The following is a 19,968-nucleotide window of genomic DNA, read 5'->3' as shown; positions in this document are numbered from 1 at the left end:
CCACCCTTCCGATCTACGTCATCGATACACATTGCTCGCATCCGTTCCCGCAAAGCGTCCAACGCCCACGTGCCTCTCCTATCTTCTTCCTGCCCTGGTACACTATACACAGTCACGTCTTCCGCGAAACCTACTCTTTTTGCTCTGTTTATTTTCTTTACATCTAGACTCTCCGACTCCATTTTCTCTTTTTGCTTTTCTTCCTCCATTATATGCTAGCAGACTTTTATTCTCCTTTTCTTTAACAGTATGATGATGTCATAACCTCTTCTTTATCATCAGACACATTACCACTCCACCCATCCCAACAAACACGCCACACATATCACTCACCAATTCCAAGAATTGTAGCTATACACTCACACACCATCTGCTCTCATCCATTAACACCCGGGAAAACCTATCACCACACGGACAAAGACATCACACCAAAGCCGTTCGTAACAAACACCATTTGTTCTTGTCCATTAACAGTCTGCAACCCTTGGCTCCATTCCAAAGTCAAGGGTCAACAAGTATATATTACATACGTATATATATATTTATAGAACATACTTTTTTCCGCAAAGTATATAACCGATATTATAATATGCACCCTTATTAGTGGAGAATTCAGTGCATAAAACGGATTTTCAACATCAGTTCAATCCGGCACCCGGTAGATCGGACACTTTATACCATGCCCTCGTACATTTCTGTACAGATCAGTCTCGGTGCATAAAACGGATTTCGAATACCAGTTGAACCCGATTGAGTAAAATGTGTAAAATGTTCTGAATTTTCAAGCTCTTATTTCGCCGAATAAAATACAGCAAAATGCTTATGGAGCCCACTGTACATGGTGCTCTTAAAATGAAAACAAATATTGGTAGCATGTATTGTAAAGTAAGGAAAATGTGTAAGTGTTTCTGAAATTTTAAAGTTCTTATTCCGTCGACGAAAATACAGCACAATATTTATGAAGCCCACTGTACATGGTGTTCTTAAAATGAAAACAGATATGGGTAATATGTATTGTAAACTGAGCAAAATGTGTAAGTTTTTCAGAATTTTGAAGTTCTTATTTCGTCGAATAAAATACAGCAAAAGACTTATGGAGCCCACTGTACATGGTGCTCTTAAAAATGAAAACAAATATTGGTAGTATGAATTGTAACTTAAGTAAAATGTGTAAGTGTTTCTGAATTTTAAAGTTCTTATTTCGTCGAAGAAAATACAGCAAAATATTTATGAAGCCTACTGTACATGGTGTTCCTAAAAAGAAAACAAATATGGGTAATATGTATTGTAAATTGAGCAGAATGTGTAAGTTTTTCAGAATTTTGAAGTTCTTATTTCGTCGAATAAAATACAGCAAAATACTTATGGAGCCCACTGTACACGGTGCTCTTAAAATGAAAACAAATATTGGTAGCATGTATTGTAAATTAAGTAAAATGTGTAAGTGTTTCTGAATTTTGAAGTTCTTATTCCGTCGAAGAAAAAACAGCAAAATATTTATGAAGCCCACTGTACATGGTGTTCCTAAAAAGAAAACAGATATGGGTAATATGTATTGTAAATTGAGCAGAATGTGTAAGTTTTTCAGAATTTTGAAGTTCTTATTTCGTCGAATAAAATACAGCAAAATACTTATGGAGCCCGCTGTACATGGTGCTCTTAAAATGAAAACAAATATTGGTAGCATGTATTGTAAATTAAGTAAAATGTGTAAGTGTTTCTGAATTTTGAAGTTCTTATTCAGTCGAAGAAAATACAGCAACATATTTATGAAACCCACTGTACATGGTGTTCTTAAAAAGAAAACAAATATGGGTAATATGTATTGTAAATTGAGCAGAATGTGTAAGTTTTTCAGAATTTTGAAGTTCTTATTTCGTCGAATTAAATACAGCAAAATACTTATGGAGCCCGCTGTACATGGTGCTCTTAAAATGAAAACAAATATTGGTAGTATGTATTGCAAATAGAGTTAAATGTGTAAGTCGGGTCCAAGTAATAAATAGAGCGGTGTTTACAGACAAAAGTAATGTTATTATTATTATTGCGTTGCACTATACTATGAATATTGTAAGAAAGAATGCTGATATAGAAGCCGCTTTTAATTTTGGGGTTCTTATTTCGTCGAATAAAATGTAGCATAATACTGATAGACCCACTGTACATGGTGTTTTTAAAATGAAAATAACTATTGGTAGTATGAATTGTAAACGATGATGATTCTGGTAACTTCACAATTCGCTAATTCTTTATATACCACCCTTCCGATCTACGTCATCGATACACATTGCTCGCATCCGTTCCCGCAAAGCGTCCAACGCCCACGTGCCTCTCCTATCTTCTTCCTGCCCTGGTACACTATACACAGTCACGTCTTCCGCGAAACCTACTATTTTTGCTCTGTTTATTTTCTTTACACCTAGACTCTGCGACTCCTTTTTCTCTTTTGCTGTTCTCCCTCCATTATATGCTAGCAGACTTTTATTTTCCTTTTCTTTAACAGTATGATGATGTCATAACCGCTTCTTAATCATCAGACACATTACCATTCCACCCATCCCAACAAACACGCCACACATATCACTCACTAATTCCGAGAATTGTAGCTATACAAGTGACGGATTGAACCGATATTGAAAATCTGTTTTATGCACTACGGCTAATCGAAACATAAATATATGAGGGCGTGGTAGAAAATGTGGTATTTTCTTGAAGGTCCGATCGAATGACAGATTGAACGGATGTTTCAAATTTGTTTTATGCACAGAGACTAATCGGAACAGAAATATAGGAGGGCATTGTAAAAATTGATAGTTTTGAGGGGCCGACCGAATAACGGATTGAACTGTTGTTTCAAATCCGTTTTACACACCGAGGCTAAATGTAACAGAAATATACGAGGACATGGTAGAAAATGTGGTACCTTCTAGAGTTATTTTGACCGTAGGCCCGTTCCATATACTCTATAGAAAGGTCTTGATGTGAAGATTCCGAATCTACAATCGCCTTCACGCTAGTTCAATTAGGGCCGGCTGGAGAGCCCTCTAAAATTTTCCGGACAGGTTTTTCAACTTTTCAAATTTACCTATCTTATGCCTCTCAAAACACTGCTTCGATAAAAGTTGGAAACAACCGCCTACGCACCTAAAACATTCGCTTTCTCTTATCGCCTCGAACGCGTTTCGAGAGGCCTAAGATACAAGCTATTAGCGCTGTTGGGTATCACCATCGGGTATCGAAGAAGGGACCACCTTGATCATAACGTGACGAAAGTAACATTACCTATACTTATGTTCTTACCACTTTTGGCCTCCCCGATTGCGTAGTGGCAACAGCTTCGTCGTCTTGTAATAAAAGGGTCCCGGTTTCGATACCCGGTGGAAGCACATAGTGGTTCGGATCCCACTTTAAACTGTAAGGCCAGTCCCAATTAGCCTTACTGTGCATAAAGTGGACTTAAAACACCAAGGCAATCAATCTTTACCACTATTCCTTTACCTTCGCGATAATATAAAAGTGGTAAAACATAGATCACATGACATCACAAACTATACCTTATCTAAAATTCATATGCGTCCTTTAGCAATTTCTTTCCCAGTATGGCGTGCCGATACTCCATATTTCACCAAATATCACTTAAGTGATAACAAATCCGTCTTGACACATTTTTCAATTACCAATCATCCGATTTGTAACAATATATCACATGACGTGTAGAAACTGTTCAATTTCCAAAAACATAATTCGCCCTGGAACATTTTCGGATAAAAATTCATGCTCAATATTATAAAAAGTTTGTTCTCCGATCAAATTGCCCATTTCTTACGTCCATTCATTCCCAACTGTTTTCCCTATTCACTATTAAGTCCTCCACATTGTTCCATCGGTTTTTCATATCAAGGTACGAAAAATACATATAAGGGGAATATAAGGTGTCCGTAGGCGAATGTCATCGAGTATCGAACCAGGGATCCCTTTAATATTTTCAAACTTGTAGTCAAAAGTCAGTTTACTGTTCAGTTTTCTGCTAATCAAAGGTTTTGTGTTGTGTTCAATCGCTTTATCGCAGATGTGGCAACAGCTTCGTCGTCTTGTAATAAAAGGGTCCCGGTTTCGATACCCGGTGGAAGCACATAGTGGTTCGGATCCCACTTTAGACTGTAGGTCCAGTCCCAATTAGCCTTACTATGCATAAAGTGGACTTAAAACACCAAGGCAATCAATCTTTACCACTATTCCTTTACTTTCGCGATAATATAAAAGTGGTAAAACATAGATCACATGACATCACAAACTATACCTTATCTAAAAATTCATATGCGTCCTTTTGCAATTTCTTTCCCAGTATGGCGTGCCGATACTCCATATTTCACCAAATATCACTTAAGTGATAACAAATCCGTCTTGACACATTTTTCAATTACCAATCATCCGATTTGTAACAATATATCACATGACGTGTAGAAACTGTTCAATTTCCAAAAACATAATTCGCCCTGGAACATTTTCGGATAAAAATTCATGCTCAATATTATAAAAAGTTTGTTCTCCGATCAAATTGCCCATTTCTTACGTCCATTCATTCCCAACTGTTTTCCCTATTCACTATTAAGTCCTCCACATTGTTCCATCGGTTTTTCATATCAAGGTACGAAAAATACATATAAGGGGAATATAAGGTGTCCGTAGGCGAATGTCATCGAGTATCGAACCAGGGATCCCTTTAATATTTTCAAAATTGTAGTCAAAAGTCAGTTTACTGTTCAGTTTTCTGCTAATCAAAGGTTTTGTGTTGTGTTCAATCGCTTTATCGCAGATGTGGCAACAGCTTCGTCGTCTTGTAATAAAAGGGTCCCGGTTTCGATACCCGGTGGAAGCACATAGTGGTTCGGATCCCACTTTAAACTGTAGGTCCAGTCCCAATTAGCCTTACTATGCATAAAGTGGACTTAAAACACCAAGGCAATCAATCTTTACCACGCGTTCGAGGCAATAAGAGAAAGCGAATTTTAAAGGCGCGTAGGCGGTTGTTTCCAACTCCCAGAAATTAAAACACTTCATAATAATAATAATAATAATCCTAATATTTCAATTAATAATAATTTAATAATATAATCTGGTCACGTGACTTCCATTTTGTGACGTCACAAAGTCACGTAAATTAAAACATTTCATAATAATAATAATAATAATAATCCGGGAATTTCAGACTCATCAACGTCAATACATACTACCCATATTTGTTTTCATTTTAAAAACACCGTGTACAGTGCGCTCCATACGTTTTATGGAGCAAATCCAAACTAGGGGAGCAAAGTGACAAAACTGGGGCAGGAGCGATTGAACACAACACAAAACCTTTGATTAGCAGAAAACTGAACAGTAAACTGACTTTTGACTACAAGTTTGAAAATATTAAAGGGATCCCTGGTTCGATACTCGATGACATTCGCCTACGGACACCTTATATTCCCCTTATATGTATTTTTCGTACCTTGATATGAAAAACCGATGGAACAATGTGGAGGACTTAATAGTGAATAGGGAAAACAGTTGGGAATGAATGGACGTAAGAAATGGGCAATTTGATCGGAGAACAAACTTTTTATAATATTGAGCATGAATTTTTATCCGAAAATGTTCCAGGGCGAATTATGTTTTTGGAAATTGAACAGTTTCTACACGTCATGTGATATATTGTTACAAATCGGATGATTGGTAATTGAAAAATGTGTCAAGACGGATTTGTTATCACTTAAGTGATATTTGGTGAAATATGGAGTATCGGCACGCCATACTGGGAAAGAAATTGCAAAAGGACGCATATGAATTTTTAGATAAGGTATAGTTTGTGATGTCATGTGATCTATGTTTTACCACTTTTATATTATCGCGAAAGTAAGGGAATAGTGGTAAAGATTGATTGCCTTGGTGTTTTAAGTCCACTTTATGCATAGTAAGGCTAATTGGGACTGGACCTACAGTTTAAAGTGGGATCCGAACCACTATGTGCTTCCACCGGGTATCGAACCCGGGACCCTTTATTACAAGACGACGAAGCTGTTGCCACATCTGCGATAAAGCGATTGAACACAACACAAAACCTTTGATTAGCAGAAAACTGAACAGTAAACTGACTTTTGACTACAAGTTTGAAAATATTAAAGGGATCCCTGGTTCGATACTCGATGACATTCGCCTACGGACACCTTATATTCCCCTTATATGTATTTTTCGTACCTTGATATGAAAAACCGATGGAACAATGTGGAGGACTTAATAGTGAATAGGGAAAACAGTTGGGAATGAATGGACGTAAGAAATGGGCAATTTGATCGGAGAACAAACTTTTTATAATATTGAGCATGAATTATTATCCGAAAATGTTCCAGGGCGAATTATGTTTTTGGAAATTGAACAGTTTCTACACGTCATGTGATATATTGTTACAAATCGGATGATTGGTAATTGAAAAATGTGTCAAGACGGATTTGTTATCACTTAAGTGATATTTGGTGAAATATGGAGTATCGGCACGCCATACTGGGAAAGAAATTGCAAAAGGACGCATATGAATTTTTAGATAAGGTATAGTTTGTGATGTCATGTGATCTATGTTTTACCACTTTTATATTATCGCGAAGGTAAAGGAATAGTGGTAAAGATTGATTGCCTTGGTGTTTTAAGTCCACTTTATGCACAGTAAGGCTAATTGGGACTGGCCTTACAGTTTAAAGTGGGATCCGAACCACTATGTGCTTCCACCGGGTATCGAAACCGGGACCCTTTTATTACAAGACGACGAAGCTGTTGCCACATCTGCGATAAAGCGATTGAACACAACACAAAACCTTTGATTAGCAGAAAACTGAACAGTAAACTGACTTTTGACTACAAGTTTGAAAATATTAAAGGGATCCCTGGTTCGATACTCGATGACATTCGCCTACGGACACCTTATATTCCCCTTATATGTATTTTTCGTACCTTGATATGAAAAACCGATGGAACAATGTGGAGGATTTAATAGTGAATAGGGAAAACAGTTGGGAATGAATGGACGTAAGAAATGGGCAATTTGATCGGAGAACAAACTTTTTATAATATTGAGCATGAATTATTATCCGAAAATGTTCCAGGGCGAATTATGTTTTTGGAAATTGAACAGTTTCTACACGTCATGTGATATATTGTTACAAATCGGATGATTGGTAATTGAAAAATGTGTCAAGACGGATTTGTTATCACTTAAGTGATATTTGGTGAAATATGGAGTATCGGCACGCCATACTGGGAAAGAAATTGCAAAAGGACGCATATGAATTTTAGATAAGGTATAGTTTGTGATGTCATGTGATCTATGTTTTACCACTTTTATATTATCGCGAAGGTAAAGGAATAGTGGTAAAGATTGATTGCCTTGGTGTTTTAAGTCCACTTTATGCACAGTAAGGCTAATTGGGACTGGCCTTACAGTTTAAAGTCTGATCCGAACCACTATGTGCTTCCACCGGGTATCGAAACCGGGACCCTTTTATTACAAGACGACGAAGCTGTTGCCACTACGCAATCGGGGAGGCCAAAAGTGGTAAGAACATAAGTATAGGTAATGTTACTTTCGTCACGTTATGATCAAGGTGGTCCCTTCTTCGATACCCGATGGTGATACCCAACAGCGCTAATAGCTTGTATCTTAGGCCTCTCGAAACGCGTTCGAGGCGATAAGAGAAAGCGAATGTTTTAGGTGCGTAGGCGGTTGTTTCCAACTTTTATCGAAGCAGTGTTTTGAGAGGCATAAGATAGGTAAATTTGAAAAGTTGAAAAACCTGTCCGGAAAATTTTAGAGGGCTCTCCAGCCGGCCCTAATTGAACTAGCGTGAAGGCGATTGTAGATTCGGAATCTTCACATCAAGACCTTTCTATAGAGTATATGGAACGGGCCTACGGTCAAAATAACTCTAGAAGGTACCACATTTTCTACCATGTCCTCGTATATTTCTGTTACATTTAGCCTCGGTGTGTAAAACGGATTTGAAACAACAGTTCAATCCGTTATTCGGTCGGCCCCTCAAAACTATCAATTTTTACAATGCCCTCCTATATTTCTGTTCCGATTAGTCTCTGTGCATAAAACAAATTTGAAACATCCGTTCAATCTGTCATTCGATCGGACCTTCAAGAAAATACCACATTTTCTACCACGCCCTCATATATTTATGTTTCGATTAGCCGTAGTGCATAAAACAGATTTTCAATATCGGTTCAATCCGTCACTTGTATAGCTACAATTCTCGGAATTAGTGAGTGATATGTGTGGCGTGTTTGTTGGGATGGGTGGAATGGTAATGTGTCTGATGATTAAGAAGCGGTTATGACATCATCATACTGTTAAAGAAAAGGAAAATAAAAGTCTGCTAGCATATAATGGAGGGAGAACAGCAAAAGAGAAAAAGGAGTCGCAGAGTCTAGGTGTAAAGAAAATAAACAGAGCAAAAATAGTAGGTTTCGCGGAAGACGTGACTGTGTATAGTGTACCAGGGCAGGAAGAAGACAGGAGAGACACGTGGGCGTTGGTCGCTTTGCGGGAACGGATGCGAGCAATGTGTATCGATGACGTAGATCGGAAGGGTGGTATATAAAGAATTAGCGAATTGTGAAGTTAAAAGAATCATCATCGTTTACAATTCATACTACCAATAGTTATTTTCATTTTAAAAACACCATTTACAGTGGGTCTATCAGTATTATGCTACATTTTATTCGACGAAATAAGAACCCCAAAATTAAAAGCGGCTTCTATATCAGCATTCTTTCTTACAATATTCATAGTATAGTGCAACGCAATAATAATAATAACATTACTTTTGTCTGTAAACACCGCTCTATTTATTACTTGGACCCGACTTACACATTTAACTCTATTTGCAATACATACTACCAATATTTGTTTTCATTTTAAGAGCACCATGTACAGCTGGCTCCATAAGTATTTTGCTGTATTTTATTCGACGAAATAAGAACTTCAAAATTCTGAAAAACTTACACATTCTGCTCAATTTACAATACATATTACCCATATTTGTTTTCTTTTTAAGAACACCATGTACAGTGGGTTTCATAAATATTTTGCTGTATTTTCTTCGACGGAATAAGAACTTCAAAATTCAGAAACACTTACACATTTTACTTAATTTACAATACATGCTACCAATATTTGTTTTCATTTTAAGAGCACCATGTACAGTGGGCTCCATAAGTATTTTGCTGTATTTTATTCGACGAAATAAGAACTTCAAAATTCTGAAAAACTTACACATTCTGCTCAATTTACAATACATATTACCCATATTTGTTTTCTTTTTAGGAACACCATGTACAGTGGGCTTCATAAATATTTTGCTGTATTTTCTTCGACGAAATAAGAACTTTAAAATTCAGAAACACTTACACATTTTACTTAAGTTACAATTCATGCTACCAATATTTGTTTTCATTTTTAAGAGCACCGTGTACAGTGAGCTCTATAAGTATTTTGCTGTATTTTATTCGACGAAATAAGAACTTCAAAATTCTGAAAAACTTACACATTCTGCTCAATTTACAATACATATTACCCATATTTGTTTCCTTTTTAGGAACACCATGTACAGTGGGTTTCATAAATATTGTGCTGTATTTTCGTCGACGGAATAAGAACTTTAAAATTTCAGAAACACTTACACATTCTCCTTACTTTACAATACATGCTACCAATATTTGTTTTCATTTTAAGAGCACCATGTACAGCGGGCTCCATAAGTATTTTGCTGTATTTTATTCGACGAAATAAGAACTTCAAAATTCTGAAAAACTTACACATTCTGCTCAATTTACAATACATATTACCCATATCTGTTTTCTTTTTAAGAACACCATGTACAGTGGGCTTCATAAATATTTTGCTGTATTTTCTTCGACGGAATAAGAACTTCAAAATTCAGAAACACTTACACATTTTACTTAATTTACAATACATGCTACCAATATCTGTTTTCATTTTAAGAGCACCATGTACAGTGGGCTCCATAAGTATTTTGCTGTATTTTATTCGACGAAATAAGAACTTCAAAATTCTGAAAAACTTACACATTCTGCTCAATTTACAATACATATTACCCATATTTGTTTTCTTTTTAGGAACACCATGTACAGTAGGCTTCATAAATATTTTGCTGTATTTTCTTCGACGAAATAAGAACTTTAAAATTCAGAAACACTTACACATTTTACTCAATCGGGTTCAACTGGTATTCGAAATCCGTTTTATGCACCGAGACTGATCTGTACAGAAATGTACGAGGGCATGGTATAAAGTGTCCGATCTACCGGGTGCCGGATTGAACTGATGTTGAAAATCCGTTTTATGCACTGAATTCTCCACTAATAAGGGTGCATATTATAATATCGGTTGTATACTTTGCGGAAAAAGTATGTTCTATAAATATATATATACGTATGTTATATATACTTGTTGACCCTTGACCTTGGAATGGAGCCAAGGGTTGCAGACTGTTAATGGACAAGAACAAATGGTGTTTGTTACGAACGGCTTTGGTGTGATGTCTTTGTCCGTGTGGTGATAGGTTTTCCCGGGTGTTAATGGATGAGAGCAGATGGTGTGTGAGTGTATAGCTACAATTCTTGGAATTGGTGAGTGATATGTGTGGCGTGTTTGTTGGGATGGGTGGAGTGGTAATGTGTCTGATGATAAAGAAGAGGTTATGACATCATCATACTGTTAAAGAAAAGGAGAATAAAAGTCTGCTAGCATATAATGGAGGAAGAAAAGCAAAAAGAGAAAATGGAGTCGGAGAGTCTAGATGTAAAGAAAATAAACAGAGCAAAAAGAGTAGGTTTCGCGGAAGACGTGACTGTGTATAGTGTACCAGGGCAGGAAGAAGATAGGAGAGGCACGTGGGCGTTGGACGCTTTGCGGGAACGGATGCGAGCAATGTGTATCGATGACGTAGATCGGAAGGGTGGTATATAAAGGATTAGCGAATTGTGAAGTTACCAGAATCATCATCGTTTACAATTCATACTACCAATAGTTATTTTCATTTTAATAACACCATGTACAGTGGGGTCCATCAGTATTATGCTGCATTTTATTCGACGAAATAAGAACCCCAAAATTAAAAGCGGCTTCGAAATCAGCATTCTTTCTTACAATATTCATAGTATAGTGCACCGCAATAATAATATTACTTTTGTATGTAAACACCGCTCTATTTATTACTTGGACAAGACTTACACATTTTACTCTATTTACAATACATACCACCAATATTTGTTTTCATTTTAAGAACACCATGTACAGTGGGCTCCATAAGTATTTTGCTGTATTTTCTTCGACGAAATAAGAGCTTCAAAATTCAAAAAAACTTACACATTTTAATCAATTTACAATACATACTACCCATATTTGTTCTCATTTTAAGAACACCATGTACAGTGGGCTCCATAAGTATTATGCTGTATTTTATTAGACGAAATAAGAACTCCAAAAGCGGCTTCGCGTTTTAATTCTTACATTTCGACTATAGGACGAAAACTGTTTTTTCGAAAAATTCGCGTTCAATGCTAATACTCTTTTCAGACTCATTTTCTCCCCAAAGCAAACCAGAGATGATCTTCAAGAAAATGTTGAATTATTATGCTTTTCAGAGCCTGAAAAGCGTTTTAATTCTTACATTTTGACTATAGGACGAAAACTGGGTTTTTCGAAAAATTCGCGTTCAATGCTAATACTCTTTTGAAACTCATTTTCTCCCCAAAGCAAAGCAGAGATGATCTGCAGGAAAATGTTGAATTATTATACTTTTCAGAGGCTGAAAAGCGTTTTAATTCTTACAATTTGACTACAGGAATGAAAACTGGGGAATTTCACAGAATGACTCATCACGGCCATTTCTCCTCAAACACCGGATACACGTACCCACTTCCGAGAATTTCAGACTCATCAACGCCATCTGTTTTCAAACACCGGAAACACGTACTCCAATTTATATATGACGTCACACGCCAAAATAGCGTAACAAAACCAAAATGGCGTCACAGAAATTAAAACATTTCATAATAATACTACTAATAATAATAAACCGAGAATTTCAGGCTCATCAACGCCATCTGTTTTCAAACACCGGAAACACGTACTCCAATTTATATATGACGTCACACACCAAAATAACATAACAAAAACAAAATGGCGTCACAGAAATTAAAACAATTCATAATAATAATAATAACAATAATCCGAGAATTTCAGACTCATCAACGCCGTCTGTTTTCAAACACCGGAAACACGTTCTCCAATTTATATATGACGTCACACACCAAAATAACGTAACAAAAACAAAATGGCGTCACAGAAATTAAAACAATTCATAATAATAATAATAATAATACTAATATTTAAATTAATAATAATTTAATAATATAATCTGGTCACGTGACATCCGTTTTGTGACGTCACAAACAGTCACGTGACTCTTGGAATTTCAAACTCATCAACACCCGCGAAAAAACCCATCCTCCCCGGAATGATTCATCAACGCCATCTCTCTTCAAACAAAAGAAACACGTACTCAAATTCCTAGAATTTCTGACTCATCAACGCCATCTGTTTTCAGACACCGGAAACTCCCGACCAAAATTTCTGACTCATCAACGCCATCTGTTTTCAGACGCCGGAAACTCCCGAACAAACTTCACCGGGAAAACCCCGAATTCCTCCAACCAATCAGAATCCTCCTTACAAAATAAGCCCCGCCCATTTATGACGTCACGACCAATCAAATTCATCCTTACAAAATAAGCCCCGCCCCTTTTATGACGTCACCAAAGAAAAACTGCTGCGTCATCAATTGATCTTTGATCGATCTTTTCCAATCAATTGATTTATCGACCTCAAGGCGGTACCATAACTTCTATGCTACATGCACCGAAGAAACAAATTTGTCGTTTGTTCTCTCACCATCCAAAGAGGGAAAAGTACGTTCTCTTTTTAGCTGCATTCCATTTAAGTATGTAAGCATCAGCAATAACTGTTGGAACTCGTGTTTGAAAGACATCAATTGTAGATAGATGGCCCATATTGTTACAATGTAACAATGTTGTTTACTACTTTAGTAAGATTAAATCTTTGCTTGGATCATAGAATACATCGCCGTAAATTAATTTCTGATACCCTGTTATTGTTGTTTTTTTCCCATGAGATGTGAGCTCCAATTACCACATGAAATCTCCGTTTTAAAAGTTATTCAGTCAAAAATAGTTATGGAGGGTCATTTTAAGGGAGGTTGCACTTACCAGTTCTTGTTTTCCCGATTTCTTTACTTTCATTTTACTTTTTAAAATTTTCTTCCAAATTTCGGGGGCGTCCGTAGTCCCTTCAGCCTCTCTATGAGTACGCCACTGTCCTTGGCTGCTGGTAGTGTTAAAAGAGCTGTACACCAACTTTGTATAAGATTCAGAATTCAGTTTTCCAGAGATCTTGTCGCGCAGTAATGTGTTTCGTCAGCTTTTGTGGCAAAGTGTGGTCGTTTACTTACTCGTAAATTCTCAGAGACAGTTACGATTGTTCTGAACCTTTTTCAATGATACAAACCTTAAAATGTTGACCTTGGCTCTTTGTCCTTCCTACGCTTTTCATAAAGCGTACGGTATTATCGACTTTAAACATTTTTTTCGGTTATTTTATAATGAGAATGTCAAGAAATTTTTAATAATTTTCTCACAGAAAATTTCCCGATTTAGTGGGGAAATGACTTTCTTTTGTACGAAAGTCGGGATTTTTAAAATTTCACATACTGATCTCAAATATAATTGTATGCTGTAAGCGCTTGTCTTGTGTGGACACCAGTACTTACAATTAAATTAGTATAAATATGGCTAAATGCAACAACGGGCAGTAAACGGATGTCATTCCTGAATAATAGCACATTACTTCTTACATTTAGACTGAACAGGAAGTTGCTGTTTGTTTACTCGTGGATAATCCCCATAAACATCGAATCCGAATTGTCACATTTTGACGCAACCTGAGGGAGCGAGGAGAGGTACGTGAACGTGAGCATGATTAAAATTTTTAACATTCGTTGCTCTAGTTGGCACATAAAATTCTAAAGACTGAGAGATTACGATGTCCCCTTTGCATTGTACCGTTCCATGAAGACACATGTCGGGGTGTGAGGATAGGGTAGGGTAACCAGACGTCTTGATTGCACGACAGTCCTTGTGTCTGTCCTGCTGTCTGCGATGCTACTCCAAAAATGGAAATATGTCCTATTTTTCAAACAGCGTCCTGCGAATGTCCAACAAAATATCCAGACGAATTGTTTAAATCTGTGAAACTGTTAGTGCCTTTTAAATTAATAGAACCTAGGCATTGTTAGTTTATATAGAAATACTTGTGGATCTAAAATATTTCTCGCTCGCGACCTTGGTCTACCGCAAGCAGTCTCTTCATGATAATGATATGTAAGCCACCGAACAGTGCCGGCGATTAGGGTTGGGCGAAGGGGGACAGTTACCCCCCCTCACTTTTTGCCACTTTTGCCTAAGCACTATGCCAAACCTTTAGTGTTGTCCACGGGACGAGACGAGACAGGCTTTTAAAAATTCGAGACGAGACGAGATTGACCATGTGTCATGAGACAAACGAATATTTTCGAGACGAGACAGCATTTCCACGAGACGAGACAGACCAAAGTCTCGTCTCGTGGGCAACACTACAAACCTTATCTACAAATGAAAATATACTGTCTTTGCCCTCCCCAGTTTTGCCACATTGCCCCCCTTCCAGGTTCTCGAACCAATCCCCGGCACTGGTACCGAGTGATGACTAAAAGTATATGCCGGGGCGCTTTGAAAATTGAAAATAGCCCAATTCTGGGGATTTGCATGTTTGATGCATTGATGAGATTATTACTACAACTGAGGCAAGAGACAAATATATTTTCAGTATTGATTAATATTTTAATATTACAAGTATTTGACAGTGTGTGGATGTCTTATAATAAAAAAGGAAGGAAACACAAAAAAAAGAACAGTTAGAACGGGAGAGATAGGAAGGTTAATCTGTAAAATTTAAAAGATAAGCAAAATGAGGAACGAAAAAGAGAAGTATGTATGAAGGGAGGAACTCCATGGCGAAGTGGTTGAACGCTAAGAAGCCAGGTCCTGGGATCAAATCCCAGTCTGGGCATGGATGTTCTTTGAGTGTCCATTCATGAATTTAATGGTATCATCACTCTCATATTCATTGTTGCAATTAGCCAAAAAGACATAAAAGCGACGGTAAATAACAAAAATCAAATCAAGACAAGGACGTATTTAAAGGGGGCCCAGGGAGTCCGGACCTCGCCCGAAAGGATTACCAAGTACTAAAATTAAATAATGATAATATGCTTGTTTATCATTTTTTTTGTATAATCGATGGTTATTAATTTCCTCTGAGCTATTTGGAAGGCAAGGATTATATTGGGATCATACAGCTTTGAATGACATTACAAAGATTTATACACACTACTACGCATAATAATGTGCATAAAATATTAATCAGAAACTTTACTTTTCTCCAACTCCATCTAACATTGTTTCTGTTATTCAATAAATATTCAATTCTTCATGCTTTTTACATTAATTTCATTGCCAGGGTACTTGTTTTTACATAAATTATTCCGATCTTAACTACAGGTAAGCTGTTACATCTTTATTCCATAGGCGTGCGCATGGGGGGGGGCAAGGGGGGCAGATTTTTTCCATGGAAGGACAATAAGGTATTTTAGAATGGGGCATATCAACCCGATAATAGTGTTGTCCCCTCAAAAAACACCACTTGAATTTGAAATTACCGCAATCATGTAAATTACTATGACTGAAATCAAATTATACGTGTGAAATATATACTTATAGGTTGATATTCGATTTCAGGGTGGCTACAAACAAGCAGAAATGAAATTCCCTGACTTTTCCAGGTTTTCCAGGACAAAATTTACATTTTTCCCTGACTATTACAAACTAAACTAAATCGATGTTTTTTGAAAATGGAAATAATAAACTCATACAGATCCAGGTATAGATTTGTTAAGTACCAATATTATCTTCTATGAAATTGACTTATTTCTCTATTCTCTATGATTTGAATTCAAAATGCAAAATAATGAATTTGGAAAATTATTGCAATTCACAAGCTAGGAAAGGATTACGTAATTTTATCATACGCAGTAAGTTTAAAATAAAATACTTGATTATTTTTAAAGTTACGACTAAATGAGATACGAGCGAAGAGTGATTGATTTCGAAATACAATTTGTAATTTATCAGTCTCCTTATACATTCTCGTTATTATATGTTGATATTTCCACTGAGGTTTGGAACCCTCTGCTTGCAAGAACCATGAGTGCGGACTTATTTTTCGGTGCATGAAGCCACTTCTCTCTTCTCTGTAAAACAAACAACTTAACTCTTGCATATAAGTGAAACAATTGAATTGTACAAAAGAAAGTGTCATATTTCCTTACATTATCAATGGGATTTCTGCTTCAGTACTGTATATCCAAGTGAAGTACTGTGAAACTGACAACATGCAGTTATACAATCATTGCTGACGAAAAGGGTATGGAGGAATTACAAATTTAAAGCAAGGAATTTATAGAATTGCATTGTATAGGTACCTCTGATTTAGATAAACCACACACTAAAACAGAAACACTCTGTTAATAACAGCTTCTGAAAGTTCATATACGAGGGACATCCTGAAAAAAGCTCCAATGGTGCCTACACGCAGCACTAATGGTCGGAGAGCGACACACACACACACATGCAGGCAGGAAGAAGTGGCATGTAGCTGTAATCTGGTACAGTTGCAATGCAGCCGTTTTAGGACAGTTCTAGGTTAAAGCTCTCATACAGTCTCATACAGTCTCCCACAGACTACGTGTAGTAATCAGCTTTTTGCACGCTCAGAATTTGGCACAGAGCCACCAGCAATCGTGTGAGGTGTGCAAACCGGACGTCGTGAGTGATAGTATGGTCAGACGATGGTGCAGACAATTCACAGAAGGCCAATCGAATGTGCACAACCCCATACAGCTGAGTACACGCGGGCCCTTTGCATCACTTCAGGTGAGAGATCTTGGACCACTCCCTATACAGCCCTGGCCTTGCATGTACCGACTTTCATCTCTTTGTTTAACTGAAGAGGATTCTGGCAGGACAAGGGTTTGACAGCTACACTGCGGTAGAGACAGTCTTTGCTGTCAGACGCATATGCCATGGGCAACAAAATTTAGTGCCATGTTACGACAAATGCCAGAACAACGCTGGTGATTATGCCGAAAATTAGGTTAGGACTCACTGTTACTAACGCAATAAATTACAACTGATATTCTTGTTTTATTTATGCCTAATCGGTAGGGATCTTGATTTTTTGTTATTTTTTTTCAAATTGGTGTATTTTTATTTTTTTTATTTTTTACTATTCGGTGTTATTTTCCCCAAAATTCACATTTTTATTTTAGCGCATTTTCTGGCAAATATCTGAAATTATATCTTCATGGTGTTTTTAAACAACTGTTTCAAATTGTAAGTCACATGGCCTACGCGTCTTCGTGAGAGTTTCATATCTTGAAAGTTATTTTGGGAAAGTTATTTTCCATACCTGCTTTTTAATTTTAAGGTAAGTGTTTCAGATAATGGAATTTTCCCCGTATATACTGAAGGGTGCATAATGACCATAAGTGGCGACGCACCCAAAAAATTTAAATCAATCAATCTCACGTGACAGATACCGATATATTATAGCACCAAAAATTGGCATTAACTTTTTTTGACTTGTTAGTGTTACGTTTCCCAAAATTCGTGTTTTTGTTTTAGGACATTTTTCTGTCAAATATACCGAAACTTAATACTCCACTGTGCTTCTAAACTATTATTTTAAATTCTAGGTTACATGGTCTACGTATTTTCGTGACAGTTTGATATGTTGGAACAGATTTTTGAGGAAGTAAAAGTAAAGTGTTCCCCTGCACTTTGCCATGAAGGTGTACAGGGGTGTGGAGTTTGGGCCCTACACTTTCTTGATCACGGCTGAAAATGGGGGTGATGTGATCAGCACCACGCTCCTGGCTACCTTTATCCCTCAAAGTTTCCTCCAGGAACCCGCTTGATATGACCCTGGGTGGGAGCCGGAGCAGTTTGAATAGGTGGAAAAGATTCCGGTTCTTCCCCGCACGGAAGACCCCGGGTCTCTCGCATGGTAGTCAGACGCTTTAACGATTGAGCTCCATTATTTATCGCTCGACAAATGCCGATGGTGCGCACTTAGCTTGGTAATTCAAAACACATCTCGCGCTACAAATACTGAAGATGTGGTGCCTGTGTGATGGTAGATACGCACTCGATCTCCTGTTAGAACCTTGCCACTTTGCTCTGTGATGCAAATGGTTTTGATAGAAGTTGAAAAAATCGTTGGAAATACATGATTTAATGTGGTTGTCGGAATTATTCCATTATAGTTTACTCTTGAATAAAATGTTGGAAAACTTGCACTTTCTATGTATACAAACATGGCCTAGAAAAGACAAGAATGTTGGATTTCATGGAATTTTTTGTTGTTTTAGGACATTTTTTAAAAAAGAAATCGCTAAAAACGCCAACAATTCGCATTTTATGCCAAAGTCGCATTATTTAGATATTTCGAACGGGTGAAAAATGTGTCCAGACAGCACTGCACATTCATAAACACAACTTCGCAGCAATTACCATCTTTCAGGGTTTTCGCATTTGCGAGAAATCAATGTCCCTACTAATTGGAAATTACTTTATGGCCACCCCTCGTATAAATCAGTAGATGGAAAGTGAAAATTTAGCAGGGCTGGCAGAGAAAAGTCAATTATTGAAGAAAGTGATTTGCTTTTATGATTGAATGATTCGAGTAAACATGATATTGAAATATTTACGTATTTTTTATTAGTATTTTATTTCATAATATTGGACATTAACTTACTCAGTGAGAGATTAATGACCATCTCTCATGAGTTTAAACATACAGGACAGAGAGTGGCGTTAATTTCATTGCAATACTAGTGTTGCAGTAAATTTGAGGTTGGGAGCATGCACTTGCCAATTTTTATAACGTTCACCAATGCAGACTTATGTTCCACTTTTTCGTGATAGCATTCAATGTATATCCTGTTTTGTTGGATTCTTCTTGATATCTAAGAATAGTGCAATGTTATTGTAAACGTATGTTAACTTATGCAAAACCAGTAATACGTCAGGATGATAAAGAAAACCTTCGTAAGCGTTGCTACATTAAATAAGGTGAAGTGAGCCGGAAGAGTAATAAAATTCCAGCAGTATATTTGCAGTCTAAAGCTCTTCTTTTTTATGCAAGCGATTTTTGTTGGATGTTGCAGTCCGAAGACATCCAACAAAAATCAATTCCATACGAGTGCCATGCATGCAATTTCTGTCGCATGTTGTAATGAGATACTTTGTCAGGTGGCGATACTCTACAAAATTCGTATTTATCTTTGTTTCTATGTTCCTTCAGTTTGTCCAACAAAATGCCTTACTACGCAGTCCGACAACTATCGGACGGCGCCACCCGCTCCCATCCCCTCCATCTGTTGACAGTTCTGTCCCCTTACTACTCCCATACGGACAAGAAAAAATGATAATTCAATGTATTTTTCACGTAATAGAGGCTTAACACATTTTTCTGCCCCTCCGGAAATTTCTCTCTCCCTCTCTCTCTCCTCCTGCCATCACTGGTTTCTGGCGCTGTGGTTGTGTTGTGCCTCCGAAAAGCGGCCTCCGAAACTTAGTAACAAGATTTCCTGTCCCCGTGCAGAGTTCCATAACGATATCTTAAAAAAGAAGTCAATCAAGACAAAATTCCCTGACTTTTCCAGGTTTTCC

Source organism: Lepisma saccharinum, chromosome 29, assembly GCF_977018435.1.
Source record: "Lepisma saccharinum chromosome 29, izLepSacc3.1, whole genome shotgun sequence".
In the NCBI taxonomy this organism is placed as follows: domain Eukaryota; kingdom Metazoa; phylum Arthropoda; class Insecta; order Zygentoma; family Lepismatidae; genus Lepisma; species Lepisma saccharinum.
The sequence above is the reverse complement of the archived record's forward strand: the minus strand, read 5'-3'. Positions refer to the sequence as shown.